The 16532-nt window shown below is 58.2% G+C and overlaps 1 protein-coding gene across 3 annotated transcripts in view; it reads right to left on the bottom strand.

Moving 5' to 3' along the window:
- The window catches only part of CBFA2T3 (CBFA2/RUNX1 translocation partner 3), a 30701-nt gene extending 22871 nt beyond the window's left edge, over positions 1 to 7830 (bottom strand). For 2 of the 3 annotated variants that reach the window (XM_027684986.1, XM_027684990.1), the window contains exon 1: positions 7599 to 7829. The gene's annotated coding sequence lies outside the window, so the exon portion shown is untranslated. Of the gene's footprint in view, positions 1 to 7598 lie in introns of all 3 variants that reach the window. The other variant, XM_027684989.1, reaches the window with a different exon arrangement.
- Between the last annotated feature and the right edge of the window lie 8702 nt (positions 7831 to 16532).

Raw genomic sequence — 16532 nt, 5'->3', positions numbered from 1 at the left:
AGCGGGGCCCGCCCGCGCCGCTGCCTTAGACGGCGCTGCGCCGCGCCCGCCAGGGGGCGCCACACCGCCGCCGCCGCCACCGGAGCGGGACCCCCGGGGACGGGATGGAATGGGATGGGATGGGACGGGATGGGATGGGATGAGACGGGATGGGATGGGATGGACGGGGACACCGGGATGGGCGGCACCGGCGGGCTGCGGGAGGACATGGAGCTTGTATGGCACTGAGGGGCTGTGAGGGGACACAAAGCTGGGCATTACTGGAGAGTCTGCACAGCACCGAAGGGCTGCACAGCACTGGGGGTCTGCAAGAGACATGGGGCTGCCCAGGGCTTTGGGGGGTGCACGGGGCCTGGTGACAGTCAACCTGAGGGCCGTGCAGGGGGTACATGGGGCTTGTGGGCTTCCGGGGTTTGGGGTTTGCAAAAGCTTCAGGATTCACAAGGATTTCGGCGTGCTGAAGACCAAGGGTTGCAGAGCTGGGGGTGGGGGGTTGCATGGGGTGGGCATCGAATGTTTTGGAGAGCTGCAAGGGTCTGGGAGTTGTTTGGGGGGAGGTGGAGGGGCTGCAAGGGAATGGGCCAGGGCTTGTCTGGGACCATGGGAACAGTCAAGGGGCTGGACCGGAGTGGGGGTGTCTGCAAGGGGCTGGTGGGCTGCAGGGGACTGGAGCTGTGGTTGCTCAGCTTCCCTCTCCAGAGGCCCAAGGACTGGGGTTGCAATTGGAGCAGTCACACACACAGCCACAAGCCCCAGAGGCACAGCCCTCAACATCCCACATGCCCATCCCAGTCCAACCTTGATGTGCCCCCCACCCCACTTGGCCTCTGTGGGACTCGAAAGAGCAGCTGCGTGGTGGGAATGCCAGTGGGACCCTCCTCTACAGCAGTGCAGGGCAACGGTGCACACATCTGGCTGCCTGGCTCCCCCCTCATGCCAGCTGGGGGGAGCATTAACATTTTCCTTTCCCTGCCCAAGTCCTACTATGATGTTGAACGGGAATACAAGCCCCACAAATTTCCCTGCGAATTTCCCTACGAACCACAGCCCTGCCTGCGTGTAATTCCTGTGCTTGGCAGCTGCTGGGACTGCCGAGCCTTTGCCGCCCCTGTGCTGGTTGTATTACTCATCCTTACCCGCTTCCCAGTGACTGGGACCATGGCAGCTCTGCCAGGCTGTGAGTCTCCACGGCACGGCTGCTGCACAACCACTGCCAGGGTGTCGGGTGGCACAAACAGCTGCGTGGCCACTGCACAGCCAGGGCGTGGCCCTGGTGTGGCTGATGCACAGACACTGTGCGGGCACTGCGAGGCCAATGGCCCTGGCACGACCACGGCAGAACTGCTGCACGGTGTGACCATTGCATGGTCAGTAAACGGCCATTGCATGGCCTCCGTGTGGGCACCACATGGCCACTAAATGACCACTGCATGGTCACTGCACAGCCAAGCTCCCCCCCACATCACCCCACTGAAGGGGCCGCAGCAGGAGGTGCTGCAGTGCCCTAGTCCAGCCCCTTCATCCCACTCTCAGCCATTCCAACCTCCAGCTCCAGTTTTCCATCCCTCATTCCCAGAGAAAAGCCCACCGGGCCTAGGGTTCTCCGCATTCCTGCTGCCCTCATTCCCTATGGGACCTTTCTCCAGGAACCTTGTGCAGGTGAGTGTCATGGTCCCACCGGCACATCCCCACCAGCACAGGCCCATGAGCACTGGAGGAAATTCCACCCCCGAACAGCTGCACGCCCGCCTAACCACACCCCCAGCTTTGCATGGGTGGAACCGGCTGGCACATGCAAATACCATCTCTCCACGTGTGCGTGGGGACACGTGCATTGGGACACGTGGTGCCTGGTGCAGACCCCACCGGCCCACAGGTCGAGGCAACACGGAACCCCAGCATCACCAAGGCAGCCCGAGAGTGGTCCCGAGGCAGAGCCCCAGAGTTCTGGGATACCAGCACAGGGCTCCTTTGGAATCTGGCCCCTCACCAGGGGAGCAGGGACCTGCCCATGGCAGTGACACTCTTAGCCGAGCCACCTGTGTCACACACCCAAGTGCAGAACATTGAATACATCGCAAAATCCTCCTGTGAATGCCTGGCTGGTGATATGCCATGAGCCCAGAGATGATCAAACCCCCCTGCCAACACCCTGCCATGGGCACATCACAGCAACCTGCTGGGAAAAGCCACCACCCCTCCATCTCCTGGTTAATTTGGGGTGCCATCAAACATCCGCTGCCTTGGCACCACTTGCCCCAGGAGCCCACCAGCAGCCCGTGCACCGGCAGGATGGGGAGGCAGCACCGTAACCCCCAGGGGACAGCAGGGATGGGACGGAACCACCGTGTCCCCCCTGGCAGCGTTTGGGTGGCAGGGGCTGCTGCGTTCCCATTCCTTGCACGCAGCCTGTAATTTTGGTCTATTGAAGTCATAATTCACTACTGTGAAAATAAACATTTGTGTTCGCTCACTTTATTCAGTGGGTTTTGGCTGAATGTTAATAATTCCCTGCTGGTGGGTTTGCACATGGCCTGGGACATTGGGACAAAGCCTGGGCACCCGTGGCCATGGCTATGGTCACCTCCTTGCATGCTTTGGGTGGCATCTCACTCTGCTTCTTATCCTGCCCCCACAATACCTTGATCCCGATGGAGAGATGGGGAGAGAAATGCCACTTCGTGCTAATCCAGCAATAACAAGGGAGATAAATGTAATTTTTAGGTAATATTTGGAGTCCAGCACCTACTTAAACCCTTCCCTGCCCATCCCTGTCCCTAGGTTTGTTTCCTTGTGCTGTTTTGTGGGTGCTCCCACCACATCAAAGACATGCCATCACCCACACTGTGCCATCACCATGCAGGAGGATGCCTGGGCCACCCCCCTTCCTCCCCCGGCTGTCCCCAGGGCTGTCCCCGGGTCTCTCCCTGCTGGGTGCAGGGGGCTGGTGCTTCCCCTTGGCATTTGCATCTTCCCAGCCTTTATCTTTCTCCTGGTCTCTGTATTGCTGCAATTACAGACACTTTAAAACACAATGATCTGGCTGTTAGCGTGATGGATGACAGAACCTTTCTGTCTGGTTTAAATCATTGCTGAGAGTGAGCAAACTTCCCCAGGTTAACCCCTTCCTGCCCCAAACCCGTTCCCTGCCCAGCCGGGCTGGGAGCTGCCATGTGCTCCATGGCCATGCATCCACTGCACGCCCCGATCCCATGAATGGGGATGGAGGGAGGTCTGGCATCTCTGTGGGGAAACATGCCCCCATCCCTCAGCTCCCTGGGTACACGGGAGGCAGGCGATGGGACCAGCCCTGCTTCGGCAGAGCTGGTTGCTCTGCTCTGCTGTGGTGGGAAATTAACAGCTGGCCAGGAGATAAGCGCCTGCTAGAGCCCGATAGCCTGCTGGATCCATCCCAATGCAGGGCCTGGCAATCCTTCCCTGGCAAATCTGGAGCCAGGGCAGGATGGGGCCCCACCATGTTCCCACCCGGTGGAGAGGGTGGAAACTCCTGTCATGACTAGGTGTAGGTCACGCTGGTGTGTGATTGATAGCATAATGAGCAACTGCCCAGCACAGAGGCTAACCACACATGTTGTGGTGATCCAAGCTCCCTTTGTTTTGAGGAGCTGGCATCTCCCACTGCTGTGCATCCTGCCCAGTGCCCGTCACTGCCTGCCCACCCCACAGGTGTCCCAATCCCGCAAAAGTGCGTCATCATCACCCATCGCTTCTGCTTGCGATGCTGGATGATGTCCTCCATTCCTGCTGAGTGATGTTCTCCATTCCTGCTGGGTGATGTCCTCCATCCCTCCATCCCTCCATCCCTCCATCCGTGCACATGGAGAGGCTGCATGGAGTGGTTTGGGGAGTGCCAAGGACCTGCCCCAGGGAAAGGGGCACCCCAAGGCAGAGCCTGGGGGAAAAGGGGGACTTCAGGGGCTTTACTTGGTGCATGCCAGGAGATAAGATACTTGCTGAGGGTAGATGAGGGCAACTGGGATCAAAACCTCACAGGAAATGGTCACCACCACGTGCCATCCAGGCCCCATATCTGCCCCTGCACGTGACCCCTGCCCACTATCAGGGCTGAGCATGGGGATGTGAGGCAACCCAGTGAGTGCTGGGCTCATGCTGCCCCCAAAACACCCCCAAACCCATGCCCCACTCATGCCTTTGCAGCCACCACGGTGTTGGGGTCCCTTTTCGCACATTGTGGGTGCCCAACCATCAGTCTTGACCCACTGCTCTCACTGAGCCCCCTACCCTGCCTTGCACTGTCCCCTTTCTCCTGGTTCTCCCAGAGCTCTTGCTCAGCCCTGTTGCTTCCCAGTGTGCCGGTAGGAGCTGATTGCTATTCCGGCTGCATTCCCTCTTCACAAGCCTCAAGCTTTTTAAAAAAGTGCATGGTGTTGGTTTATCACACCTTCCCCGTCACCATGCTGGTGACTCATCCTCTGTCCCTCCATGGGCACACACAGCCCCTCCACCGCACTGTGCCGAGGGTCCTGCCTCCACCTGGCTCTCACCAGAGCACCCACAGCCCCTCTGCCATGCTGTGCTGGGGGTCCTGCCTCTGCCTGCTCTCACGGGAGGATGTCTGGAGATGAAGGCACTGAGCCGTGCCGGCACTCAGCCCTGACGTGCCACAGGTTTCCTGTGTCACCCCCAGCGAGTCTGTCTGTCAGTCTGGGTTTCTCAGTCTCAATCCTCTCCCTCTCAGGAAGCAGAGCATCCCCAGCTACCTCTCTGAGTCCATGCCAGAAGTGGCCATGCCAGTGCTGCCTGTCTAGCAGAGCTTGGGGACAACATGTGTCTGGGTGCTCCTGAGCAGCCGCAGCAATGCAAAACCCCGTGATGCTGTGGGGTCCCCAGTTTCCATGGGGAACCATTTGCTTGGAGCATCCCTGCAGGTACAGGGAGCTGCTGGGCCAGGAAGGGTTGGTGTGACCATGAATGGTCCCATTTTCCTGGCTGGTGTGACCATGGATGGTCCCATCACACTGATTGAGAGCATGGATGTGGTGGCCTGAATCTCAGTGCCTTAATCCAACCTGGAATGAGCACTGGGAGCCAGACTATAGCCCCCAGTGCTCTTCCCTTGGCATTTTGCTTACAGCGGGAGCCCTGGTGCTGGATTTTCCTGCACATTAATTCATCAGGGAATGCACCAGGGAGATAAGGTGCGGTGGGGAGCCAGTGGCCAGGGAAGGCGGTTCACCCGCCACTGGCTATCGCCCGCCGCAGCTGCATCCGCCCGGGGACATCTGCTTGGCAGGAAGTGCTGCACGCCAGCCTTTCCAAGGAAAGGGGGTTTGTTTGTGCCTGGCTTCCCTCTGTGACCACTCCTGGGAGTCCCCAAACTTGGGGTCACCTGCCCTGCAGCCACCCCAGCCCCTTGTTTCCTCAGCCAAGGGCTGGAAGGAGCAGCCCCACCGGTTGTTGCCGCTGGGAAGCAGATCCAGTGGCTTTGTGGCTTTCTCATGACTTCCATACAGAAAAGAAAAAAATGCATCTTCCATTTAAAAAAAAAAAAGTAAAAATCCTGTTTTCCTTGCTGACAGATTCGTTCCTGCTTTGTAGCTTTCAAAGGGAAACCAGCCCCTACTGCTTATCATCCTGCTCGCCTTGTGCCGCCGGCTCCGAAAAATCACCGGCTTGGCTTAAACAATGGGAGACTTCGGGATACAGCATCACTTCTCCAGAAGCTTTAAGGTTTTGGTGCTGCTAGGGGTCAAGCTTTTAGCTTTTCTTTGTCATGGAGAGTCTGGGAAGTGTTTAAATTGCAATACAGAGATGGCCACGTGCTGCCCTGTCCCGGAGTGTTGGTGTTTTGGGGTGTATGGAGATGTCATTGACATCCCCATAGAAGCAGCACCAGAGGTGAGTCCTGCCAGTCTCACCCATAGCCAGCAGGAATTCACTGGGTGATACCAAGCAAAATCCCCTGAGCTATCCTGGGGTTCACATTAGTTCACATTCCCCTTCTCCCCTCTAAACCTTGGGAACCAGCTCCTTGCCAGCCCTCTCCATCCCACAGACTACAACTGCCTGAACAGAGCTCTTTAATAACAACGGGAATTTAATTAGCTTGCATTGCACTTCCAACACCTCACATTCCTGCAAAAATCAATGGAAGCTAACAGCGGTGCAGTGCAGCCTGCCTCGGCTCCAGCATGAGGCTTGGATGGAGACCCAAGCCTTGGGGCTGCTTTCCGAATCCCACCAAGGCCAAAATGCTCCGACATGGGGCTCTGGCCATGTGGAGGTTGGTGCCGATCTGTGCCACGCCAGGCCATGCCATGAGGAGCCGTGGCTTTGTGCGGGGTGAGGTCTGGGATTTGTTACGAGGTCCAGATGCGCCGCAGCAGCAGGGGACGTTGTGGCTGTCTCTGGCCACCTGCATCGTTTCCAAGTTCCCAGGCTAAAAGCAGGGCTTGTTATCAAGAGCAAAAAATGTGCCACCTCTGTTGTATTTCATTTCCCTTTCTCCACCTCTTCCCTGCCCGCTGTGTATTGGAGATAACAGCTCTGCACTGAAGCCGGAGTGCGGGGCCGGCAACAGCCTCACCAGCCCTATCGCTGCCTCGCCGGCCGCAAGGAAATCAGGAAGTTTGCAGAGATATTCGGCCAACAAAATAAACATTTCTCCTGCCAAGAGCCTAACGGGCAGCCCAGAGAGCCTGCAGCAATCTGCACAGCTCCCTGGCTGCAGCCTTCCGGACCGCGGTGCCCGCCGAGCCGCCGCAGCCGCACCGCCTTATCCCGGCGCCTTATCGGCGGCTGCCCTGTGCCTGGGATGTGCCCAGTGTTGCTGCAGGTCTGGGGACAGGGACCCCAGTGCAGCTCCCACCCACAGTGAACCAGCACAACAGGTGCAGCATCCACAGTGTGCCGCAAACCCTGCCCTCGTGCCCATCCTTGCCACATCCCTGACCCATGGGTGGGTGCCAGGAGTGGGCAGGGAGCTGTGGCCAGAGCGCAGTGCCGGTGGGGAGCGGGATGTGTGAGGGGAAGCAAGGCAGAGGGCCAGTATTGTTCACGCTGGTGACTCAGGCGGCTCTGCTTTCCTGCCCTCACCAGGCACAGCCCAGCAGAGCCCCCCAGGTCCCTCAGAGCCACCACTGTCCCTCAGTCTTGGTGCCCTGGGGATGCTCCAGCACAGGGATGTGGGATGCTCCATCCCCACAGAGCCTCCGCACTGCAGATGATCAGCAGCACCCACAGAACCTGTGGGATCAGATGTGAGCTGCTGACCCCAGAAAGAGCAAAAACACCCAGTAAACAGAGGATTGAAATGCTGTAAATAAAACATCCTCAGAGCTGATTGTTTGTTATGGAAAGGTTAATTGCAGAGCGGGCTCCGAAGGGGTCCCTGTGCTGATAAGCCATGGGGTTGGCCATGCCCCTGCTCCCCTCTCCCATTAGCTGGTCCCCATGGGGATGCACCAATGGGTACCAGCCGTGTGCCACCCTCAGGAAGCATCTGTCTGCCCAAGGCTGTTTTTGGCACCGGGGTGAGAGCCACAGCATGCCACTGGGCAGGTAACCTGGGCAAGTATCCTTCACTATCACCTTCCTCCCGCCGCTGTCTCTCTTACCTTGGTCAGTCTCGCCTTGTGCCCTGTCCCAGGAGGGGTGTCTGTCCGGTTTGGGGGGTCCCGAGGGGATGGGTGTCAGCACCCCAGTGTCGTGAGCTCCACAGGGGCTGCTGCAGCCAGGCTGGTCCCACGTGTCAGTACAGGAGCTGGGGACGGAGATACTGAGCACTGTCCAAGTGTGGGGTGTCCTGCCCGTTTGGCGCCTGCCCGACTGCCAGGGCCGTTCATGTGACAGCCAGGGCCACGGTGGCAGCGGAGCCGTGTTCCATGGCGAGGGGAAGGTGAACAGCTGCCGGGCAGTGATAATGCGGCGGGTGGGGGTGGCCGGGCAGCTGCGCCTGTGTCCTTCCCCAACAGGAACCATCTGTGACCAAGCCCAGCTCTGCCTTCCCTATCAGCCATTCCGGTCTGACTTTCCAACAACTTCCCCTTCGTGCCGGCTTCACTTCCTCACTGCGAGGGGCCGGCGCGGTGCAGCTCGGCACAGGCAGCTCAGTGAGTGTGGGCACGGCACGACAAGTACGGCATGGCACAGCTGTCATGGTGCACCTTGGCACCGTGCCGGATGGTACAGCTTAGTCAGCATGGCACGGCTGTCTATTTGCACCCTGGCACAAACAGAGGGCTCACCCCCCTTGCTACAGCCCCTTTTCCCGGGGATATCCAGGATGTCCCCCTGATCTGCAGCTGCAGCATCTCCCTGACCTTCTCAGCACTTGGGGTAACCCCACTGTGCAACCCATCCCTGCACCCCCAGACAGCCCCCACGACGCCAGGGCTCGGGCTCCCCAAGAGCCATCAGCGAGAGAGAAACAACTTGTTAGAAACCCGAAAAGAAGCTCTGTGCTGCAGGTGGGAGGGAGGAAACGTGTCCTAAAAATACAGCAGCGCCTGCACGGTCCCCGAAGGTGGCTGAGCAGATGGCGTGTCTCGGCGGCCACCTGGGCTCCCGCAGATGGCACCCGGGGCTCCCCACTTCGTGCCCCCCGCCCACAGCTTCAGGGGCAGGGGAAGGGACTGTGGGGTGTAAGCAGGGAGGAGGGTCCCCGAGTATGGAGGTGTGGGGGCTCTGGGCTGCACCCAGAGGGCAGAGACTCTGCTGGTGACACCCCTCTTTGTCCTGCTCCTGTGACCCTGCAGCACAGCAGGGGGACATTGAGAATGGTCTGGGTGCTGCAGGGAGATGAGGGGAAGCCCCAGCATGGGGCTGATGTGCAGGCAGAAAGGGCCACACACTACAAACCACAGCCCAACCCATCCAGGACTATGTGCTTAGGGTGAGACACCAAAGCTGCCCGCAGCACAGCTCTGCTCTGGACACACATCCTGCATCCTGGCAATGCTGGGGCATCCCAATTCCATCCTACCCACCCTGGTGCCCGTATCCCACCAGCAGAGGCAGAGAAGTCTGGCTGTATGGACTGAGGGCTGGCAGAGGTTTTGGCAGGGTTTCCATCTGTGTTTCAGGCTCTTGCTTCTTCTCCTTTTATTTCTGGCTGGCCCAGGTGGGCACAGTGTCATCGCTTGGGGTTTTGCCAAGCTGCCCTGCTGTGAGGACAGGGCTCACTAGGGGAGACAGAAAATGGCCACTTCTGGGGAGTGTCCCAGGGCAGCAAGTCAAAACCAGAGGGTTTCAGGGCTGGCCAGGAAAATCCCACCCAGCTGCGGCCCCGTGTCCCCATGTTACCCGTGTGGGAGGGTTTTCTCTGCCAGCAAACAGGCAGCACCTGCCCAGGCAGCTGCAGGCAGGCGCTGGGCTGCCGGGGCATGGGGAATGCCCCAGTGTGAGGGGAACCTCTGGGGTCCCGAGGTCTGACTCAGTGTGGGGGGAACCCCTGAGGTCCTGATGTCTGGCTTAGTGGAGGGGGGAACCTCTCGGATCCAGAGTTCTGACTCAGTGTGGGAGGAACTCCTGGGGTCTTAGGGTCTGGCTCGGTGTGGGGGGAACATCTGGGGTCCCAGGGTCTGGTTCAGCCTGGAGAGGAACTCCTGTGGGCACAGGGTCAACCCTGGCATGGAGGAAACCCTGGGATTCCAGGGTTTGTCTAGGTAAGAGGGGATCAACTGGGTCCCAGGGTCTGGTTCAGCATACAGGGAATCCCTGGGGGTTCAGAGTCCATCCTGGCATGGGGGAACCCCTGGGGCATGGGGTCTGCCCCGTCACAGGTGACCCCCTCCCGCCCACGCTCCGGGGAGCCCGCTGGCGCTCCCAGCCAGTTTCTCTCTGAGTCAGAGCCGCGTCCGCTGCCAAGCATAAACTTCCCCCTGGTAAAGGAGAAGCAGGACGGGCTCCCACCGCCCCCACACTCAGAGCAAGGTGGGGGAAGGAAGGCAGAAAGCCCTGGGGGCAGCCGGGATCCCACTGCGGCTCTCACCAGCCCCCCTCGCACTTACCAGGGCTGTGCCAGCCCCGCACTCGGCGTGACACGGCACAGCAAGGCACGGCATGGCACGGCATGGAGCGCTTCCCTGGGACTGGGGAATGCCCCGAGCCCATGTGCCCCACTGCCTGCAACACCCCATTGCCTTCCCCTTTCCATCTGAGAGTGATGGGTGGGGAACCCGAGGGGAAAGGCAGCGGCAGCAATAACCGGTGAGCAAAACATCACCGGCAGCTGCCGGAACCAAAAAGAAACCATCACCTTCCAAAATGGGATGGGACGGGGCCACGGCCCCGCCGTGTGGCTAAGAGGGGGCTTTTATACACCGACGCCCAAATCTGCTTCTAGCTCAGGGAAACGGGGATACAGGAGCAAAGGCGGGAGCTGGGGATGGGAAAGAGAGCGACGGCCAAGCCGGGGAGATGGGAGCTGCCGAGAGTTCACATGGAACACAAAGACAAATTCTTTCAGGAAAAAAAAAAGGGGGGGGGGAGAAATCAAAGGGATGTGGAGAGGGAGATAAGAGGGAAGACAGAGCAGGGAGACGGAGGGAGCAGAGAGGACGCGGGCAGAGGGAGGCAGGCGGCGCGGGGAGGCGAAGCGGGAGCCGGGGGAGCTGTCTGGCGCGTCCCTATCGCCTCTCTCCATCGCGGGAGCCCAACCTCAAGTAGTTTTTCACTGAGATTGGAGTGATCAGGTAGGGCTGCCCTCGGCGGCAGCTGCGGGGCTGTGAATAAGCACCTGCTTATCTCTGCCCAGCGGCTGTGCGCGGCTGCAGATTGCGGGGGGACGGGAGCTGGCTGCCGGCTGCGATTTCCATATCAGCGCCCTGCAGCCGCCTGCGCCAAATAAACACAACAGCCCCACGGACAAAAGGTTAATTATCAATTTTCAGAAAGGGAGAGAGAGGGGAGGGGAAGAGGGGAGCAGAGCGGCCGTCGGCAGCCGCGGGGATGCGCAGCCGGTCCCTGATGGGGTGCTGAGCTCTGCGCCCCGGGCACGGCGTCCCTGAGTATCCCCGGGGCTCTGCTGGCACTTCAGGGGCTGTGGGGAGGGGAACGGGGACGGGGATGGGGATGGAGGTTGGGATGAGGATGAGTACAGAGATGGAAATGAGAACAGATATCAGGATGGGGACAGTGGCAGGGGTAAGGATGGAGAAGGAGATGGGGATGGGGACAGGAACAAGGATAGGGATGGAGATCGGGATGGGGATGAGGACAGGGATAGGAGTGGAGATGGGGATAGGGACAGCAACAAGAATGGGGATAGAGATGGGAGGGGGGACAGAGGTGAGGATGGGGACAGAGATAGGCATAGACATGGGGACAGAGATGGGAATGGGTCTGTGCATGCACAGAGGCAGTGGGATTGGGGGAAGACATAGGAAGAAAGGACCCTCACAGTCCTCTGGTTTAGTCCTGACTGGGCAGAGGCAGGGCTGGAAGAAAGCACATCCTTTTCCTCCTCATGGGCCTATGAGCCCATGCCAGCTCCACTTCCCACAGTCACATTTCTGTACTCAACAGCTTCCTCCTCTTATCAGAGCAATCATGGGCTCCAAGCTCAGCTGGGCTAGGGGCTCAGGGAGAGATGGGGAGGGAAGAGGTGCCCTGATGGCCCCAGTCCTGGGGAAGGGAGAGGTGGATGGTGGCATTCCTCTGCTTGTAGGTTAGACCAGGTGAAGCCATCATGGATCCTCATGGGCCTTAATCCCTGTGCTTGGAGTCAGGACTTGTTCTTCTCTCCTACCACTCAGGAACAGGTTGTTAAATGGGGCCAGGGAAGATGCTGCTGCCCTGGTGTGACCCGCCCTGTGCCCCACATTCACTCAGGGCTGGAAAACTGCTCTCCTGCTGCAACCTTCCCTGCTCCAGGATGGTTTTCCCATCCTGCAGGTCTCTCTGGCGAGGGAGCACTGCCCCACACGTGCTCATGATGTTCCCGGCTCCCATGGGGAGACACGGAGCCCAAAAGTGCTTCACAGGGCAGCAGCCACGTGACTGGGAAGCCTCGAGCCCACACAGGACTAGATTTAGCCACAGACATGCTCCTAAAAATAGCCAGGACCTGGGAGGCTGGAGAGCTGCATCTGCTGCCACAGGGAGCAGACACGGAGCTCCAGCCCTCATCCCATGGGGTTGGGGTGCATGGAGCTGGGGTGCACAGAACTGGGGTGCACAGGGCTGGCCCCAGAATGTTTGGCTGCAGGAGAGTTTGGAGCTACCGGCATGGAAGAATGCAGCCATCACTGTGCCAGCCTGATGCCAGGGCCAGGAGGACATCGGGATGGAGACAAGATGCTCTTGGTTTTGGGATGGTCCCAATCCACTGGAGAATTGAATGTGCAGCTGTGGATAAGAATATCCACAGAATATTGAGGGTTGATAATATTTAGCACCTCAGCAAGGCTTTAATGTAGTCAGGGTTTTGCACCTCTTGCCTGATGGATGCTCCAGGGTCCTGGAGCGGTGAGGAGATGGGTTTCCCTGGGGGATTTGGGGTGAGAAGCTGAGGACAGAGCCAGGACTCAAAAAACCGTGGTGCCTGGCAGGTATCACTGTGATCTCTGGTGTAGCTCCAACCTGCCCCACACCACAAGAGGGGTCTGACCTCCAGCTGGCAAAACATGCTAAAAATACCAGGATAAATATATGAGGGAATGCAGGCGGGATATGAGCATCTCAGGCTGGAGCAGCCAGCCTCCCCCAGCTTTGCCCAACCCCCCCCAAATAACCCCAGCCCAAAATCCTTACCCGAGGCCCATCTGGTGTCCAACTGATGAGCACAGATGTGTTTGGGATTTCCGAGCCGGCTGGCAGCCGTTCAGACCTGTCGCAAGCTGCACCTGCTGCAGGATATTTTCCCTTCTGGATTTAATCCCCACTCCCCCAGAAGCCCCAGGCACCCCCCACGGCTGGGTGTGCAGCAGGAGAAACCCCCCCAAAGTGATGACCTTCCTGCCCCCTGCCTGTCCCTGCCATAAATATGGATGTGGAAGCAGGAGAGGGTGGAATTAAATATCCAAGCAGGGAGACTGCCATAGGGGAGAGAGGCCCAAGTCTCGGCCCCCCTCCAAGGAAATGTCTGGAAGAGGGGATGGTGTCACAGCCACCCTCCCCTGGGATTGATTTCACCACCTCCAGCATTTTTTGGGAAGGTTAAAGGGGATTTCTCAGAGCATCCCCAGCCGGCCACAGCCATGGAGACCCGAACCTTTCATTGCAGGCAACGAGCCCAAGAGATGCTCTGGTGTTTGGAAACTGGCCAGGGCATTACCTAGCCCTCCAGTTCCCTCCCCTGCCCCAAATTAACACACCATTATTATGTTTTAACAAGGCTCTCCCAGCTCAGATGTTGACCCCTGTGATGATCGTGGAGCCTGCGGAGGGAATAAACAGCAAATCCCCTTTTAAATGAAGGGCTCGCCAAGGGATTAGGAGCGAAGGGGTGGCCTGGACCCCCCCCCAGCCCCCCCTCCTGGGGGCTGCCTGTGCAGATATGCGGGGCAGGAGAGGCCTCATCTGTCCGTCTGGCCCGTCTGAAGTGGTCCTGGGCGATAGGGAGTGATTAGGATTAGATACATCCAGGATGAGAGTTTTTTCACCAGATAGGGATGATAATGGGACCCATGGGGAGGATTATGGTCCCGTCTCTCCAAGAGAGCTGCCATCTGCATATCTGTCTCCTGACGTGTCTGCTCCCCTGACATGCCCAGCCGGACTCTCCCTTGTCCGTACTGGATCCTGGGATGGCAGCACTGACCCACTGCACACTTTAAGGCTGGACCTCACACCCCATCCCCACCAGGGTATGTGGGAACAAGGGCTTGTGGCCATCCGGGGTGGAATATGTGCTGTTCTGGACATGAGCACAGCACCCAGCATCCCTGCATCCCTGGGATTCTTAGCATCCCTTCACATTCCTCGGGAACCCAGCATCCCTGTACCCCAGGATATCCAGTATCCATGCAGTGCTCAGCATTTCTGCACATTGCTGGGGCACCTGTTGTCCCAGGGTGCTCAGGCATCCCCAAATCCTCAGGGCACCCAACATCCCTGCATCCCTCAAATCCTCAGCATCCCAACATCTCTGTCACCCTGGGGCACCCAGCACTCCTGTATCATTGGGATACACAGGGATCCCCTGTTGTGTCCTGGTTTAGGGCCACCTCCACACATCCAGGATGCTGGCAATGGCACAGGGTGACATCTCACTGTGAGCACGGCATGAGGCTCCCCATCCCTTGACATTCCCACCCTTTGACTTTCCCATCCCTGGAGCGAGACGAGCACTCCTGTCCCGGCTGCCACAGGGAAGAGAGCGGGAAGTGAGCGGTGAGAACTGGCCTGTTCCCATCACCCAGCATCCCACTCCCTCCCGGCAGCATATTTCCCTGCTGAAGTCAGAGCCACCCAGCAAACCCCCTGCTCCTGCCAAGCCCAAACATTTCCTATTTGGGATGTACACGCCACATCCTCAGCTGTGACACTGTCCCGGGGCGGCACAGGCTGGGAGCACACGTGTGTGCACGGCTGGAGCATCCCAGGGAAGGCTGGAGCTGTTGTGCCCACCATAATTATGGAGAGAGAGAGAGAGTGGCATTTTAAAGTTTGGATAAAACCTTAATTGAAGTCTTGGCTGGTGTTAATTATATTAAAGGCAGAGTGAGCGATGGGCTTTTTATTAGTTAATGAGGATTTTCATTTTCCAGCAGAGGAGCCCTTTGATGTTTCCAGGACTAATGGCTGTTAAATTCAACTTATTTGCTTTGCCAGTGGTGGAGGGTGATGGAGACCAGGGTCTGCCCTGGCCACGGTGCCCGAAGCCCTGGGAGCCACCAGCTACTGCGGTGAGAGGACAAGGATGCTCACACCCCATCCCACCAGGGTCACGGGGGAACAAGGACTCATGGCCACCAGGGGTGGGAGATGTGTTGTTTCTGCACATGAACCCAGCAATCAGCATTCCTGTGTGTCCCTGGAGTGCTCAGGCAGCCCCCTGCATCCCTAGGGTGCTCAGCATCTTTGCACAACCCTGGGGCGCCCTGCATCCCTGCATTACCAGGACACTCAGCATCCCTGGGGCACCTAGCACTCCATGGTTATCCAGCATCCATTCAGCTTGTCCTGCTCCCCACACGGATTTTTCCAGACTCTCTCCAAAACCCATTCCAGGCTGCATTCCTCCTCCTGCAATTAACATTTATTATGATTATTTTGCATTCATTACCCACGAAGCCAGCGCTCTACCCCATCTCAAATCACGTGCAAATTCCCTTTGCATCATTTTTCCCACTCTTGGAGAGGAAGGGCTGCACAAACAGTTTGCAGTGAATATTCTGGGATCGGGGAGCGATGCCGGCGGTGCCGGTCCCACGCCCCAGCCACGTGGCCGCACGGCTGCTCCCCAGCTGGATGATTTGTAGCATTAATCAAGGCCCAGCGTACTTTGAATTTCAAATGCTAGCAGGGAAGAGCCAGGCAGGAATGTGGGCTTTGGGAAATATGCAGGAAGAAAAAGGGTTTATCCTCAGCCTCACGGCAGCCCACATGGGGTGCCAGCATGGAACCCCGTGGCATTCCAGTGGTTCTACCCCATGGCCCAGCCCCAGAGAACGAACCCAGCAGCTACTTAAGGAGTTTTTGGGGTGCCCCAGTGGGGCAGGATGGGGTGAGATGGGGGGGTCAGTGGCAGAAGGGACAGGACCCTCTGCATCAGACCTGCAACAGCAGTGAGAGATGTTCATACGGCTGGGGGTCAATGGGGCCCCCCAAGGCTGGGTCAGCAGTGGTTGCCTTTGCCCCCAAAACCCCCAAATGGTAGCTCAACCCCTCCTGGGGGGCCACACTGTGTGTGGCTGCCGTGGGGCAGGAGGGGAGGGAAGGGGGGACTCTTTCCTGGTAATTACCCCTCGTCCTTCCCCGTCAGGCTGCATGGAGGGAGCCGGGGGGGACACAGCTTAAGCTATCAATGGTCCTGCCTTGATGGGAATAAAATATGCACTGAAAGACATGAAAATGGAGTAAATAAAAGAGATAAAAATGGAATGATCAAGCCAGCAACTTCTCCTCCTCTGATTAAAAAGAGGGAGTGGGGGGGGGAGAGGGGATGCGCTGAGCCCTTGAAGAGGCAGCTGCTGCTGCAGCCGCAGCCCTGATAAAGGGGCTGAGCAGCCTGTTTGGGAGAGATAAAGTGAAGTCCCAGCGTTTCCTGTCCTCAATCCAAGCCTTACCATCAATATTAATACAGCCTGACAAACTGGCGTTTAAGATAGAATAAATATAGACTGGTGCTGCTATTACCTAGACCTTATTAATCTGCTTGGAGGCATTTAAATGCCGTTAAAAATATGGAGTTTACTCGCTGGCATTTCAATAGCTTTACAATCCATCAGCGTTTTGTTTTCCACACTCCTCCTCCCCTTCCCGAGGTGTTGGCTGTGGGTGCCCACTGACCTGTGATGCTCTGGGCAGGGAGAGAGGAGCCAAGGGGAGAACTGAGGTGGGAGATTTGCTGAAGGATGATGATGATAGCCAGGAGAATGTCTGGG

This window comes from Neopelma chrysocephalum, unplaced genomic scaffold (assembly GCF_003984885.1).
Source record: "Neopelma chrysocephalum unplaced genomic scaffold, ASM398488v2 Primary Assembly neopelma1_68, whole genome shotgun sequence".
Taxonomy (NCBI): Eukaryota; Metazoa; Chordata; class Aves; order Passeriformes; family Pipridae; genus Neopelma; species Neopelma chrysocephalum.
The sequence above is the reverse complement of the archived record's forward strand: the minus strand, read 5'-3'. Positions and strand labels throughout refer to the sequence as shown.